This window comes from Drosophila tropicalis, unplaced genomic scaffold (genome assembly GCF_018151085.1).
Source record: "Drosophila tropicalis isolate 14030-0801.00 unplaced genomic scaffold, ASM1815108v1 contig_830, whole genome shotgun sequence".
Lineage (NCBI taxonomy): Eukaryota > Metazoa > Arthropoda > Insecta > Diptera > Drosophilidae > Drosophila > Drosophila tropicalis.
In genome coordinates this window covers 1,744,149-1,746,145 of record NW_027173322.1, presented here as the reverse complement: position 1 = coordinate 1,746,145, position 1,997 = coordinate 1,744,149, and the positions used below count along the sequence as shown (strand labels likewise).

General features: G+C 37.5%; 1 long non-coding RNA gene across 1 annotated transcript; it reads left to right on the top strand.

The window, feature by feature from the left end:
* Positions 1 to 310: 310 nt before the first annotated feature.
* Positions 311 to 771, top strand: LOC137580210 (uncharacterized). Its single transcript, XR_011032971.1, has 2 exons — positions 311 to 372; positions 442 to 771. It is a non-coding gene; the product is annotated as an uncharacterized lncRNA (long non-coding RNA).
* Positions 772 to 1,997: the final 1,226 nt, after the last annotated feature.

The following is a 1,997-nucleotide window of genomic DNA, read 5'->3' as shown; positions in this document are numbered from 1 at the left end:
GAATTGATATAGCCATATCCGTCTGTCCGTCCGTCTGTGCGTACGCGTTTTACTCAGCCGTCTTCAGAGCTATCGGGCTGAAATTTTTTTCGGGTGTTTTTATTACCCGGCAAAAATAAAGTATGAAAACCATAAGGATCGGACCACTATATCATATAGCTCTAGAAGAACTAGAAGAAACATTTTCATAAAAATCGAGTATGCTATGAAATTAGCATATGTGATAATATGAGAGTAAAATTGTTTTGTTTGTATATTAATGAATTGAGTTACAGAAAAAAAATTTTGAACATGTAATGTTTGTGGAGGGGCGGAAGGACCCGACTAAGCCTTAAATGGTTGGCGGGTGCCAATATCTTCAGGGTCTCGTACGTGAGTAGAATGATTAAAAACGCGCGAAAAACTTCGTTTTAATTAATGATGATTTATTGAATTCACAAGGTATACCGACACACACACGAAATGGTTCGGTTTGAAAAAGTGACAAATCGTAAAGTAAAATAATCAGGAAATAGAACGGGTGTTCGGATGAAAAACTCGATCCAGAATGAATATAGCGATTTACAGGAGAACCCTTCGTCACCCTCCTCAGTATGACCGAATTCGGTTTTGGGAAAAACCCTACCCCTCACTCTCTGCTGTTTACCCGGTGGCGTGAACATGTAAAATTATTATTACCAAGGACTGCAAGAGTATACAAACTTCGGCACCAAGACAAGCCAAAATATTAATTCCATATAAATAAAGTTGTACTTATTTTTCTTTCGAAAATATATTGCGAATTAAATTCAATCAGTCGATTGAAATATGTTTGCACAATAAGAAAATCACGAAGGAAAAAATGGATGTCGTGACCGAGTCACGGCTTGGCTCAAGTGTCAGCACTGATGAGACTTGAGTGTCAGCACTGATCGAGAGTCAGCTGTTCTGCCGTTGTTTATGTTTTGTGAGTTTAATTAATTGTAAATTGTTTAACGAGGATTACGATTTCCTACTTTAATTATGTAGGTTTCGAATTATTAAATTGCGGAAAGCCGATCGGAGTGGCTTCAATTAATGTTGTGTGGGTGAATTCAAATTGTATGTGGACATATGTATGTATGTGTGTAAATGTGTGCTTACCGCGGCAAAAGTATTACATGTGTATGTACCTATGTATGTACACACATATGTATGTATGGATGTAAAAATTATTTGACATAAATAATTTATGCCGATGGACTAATGATCAGCCCGTGGAGTGTGCTGTACACTTTAAGTAAAGGTAAGTGGTACTTTATAAATTCTCGATTATTAAGCACCTCTACTTGCAGGTTAGAAAACAGCTGTTTTTACATGTAGGAATGTATATGTGTGTATATATGTACATACATATGTATGTATTGCTATGCAGTTGGACTTTTGGACAATCAGAATTTCGAAGAATGGAAAAAAAATGCACTTCATAAACACAAAAATGATCGGAAAATACCATGTAACCCTTGGAACAGGTCAGGTATGTACATACAAGTATACAAAAGTGTGTAGGTCGCTATGGAAGAGCGGGAAACCTCACACTTTTATAAGTTTGTAATGGAATATAATGTGAATGAGATTTTTAATAAGAAATGTTGTACTTATCAGGAATTCCGCCGATGCAAGCTGGAATAGCGGAAGGATATCCGGCTCGAAGGACCAATGTTTGTGGAGGGGCGGAAGGACCCGACTAAGTCTCAAATGGTTGGCGGGTGCCAATATCTTCAGGGTCTCGTACGTGAGTAGAATGATTAAAAACGCGCGAAAAACTTCGTTTTAATTAATGATGATTTATTGAATTCACAAGGTATACCGACACACACACGAAATGGTTCGGTTTGAAAAAGTGACAAATCGTAAAGTAAAATAATCAGGAAATAGAACGGGTGTTCGGATGAAAAACTCGATCCAGAATGAATATAGCGATTTACAGGAGAACCCTTCGTCACCCTCCTCAGTATGACCGAATTCGGTTTTGGGAA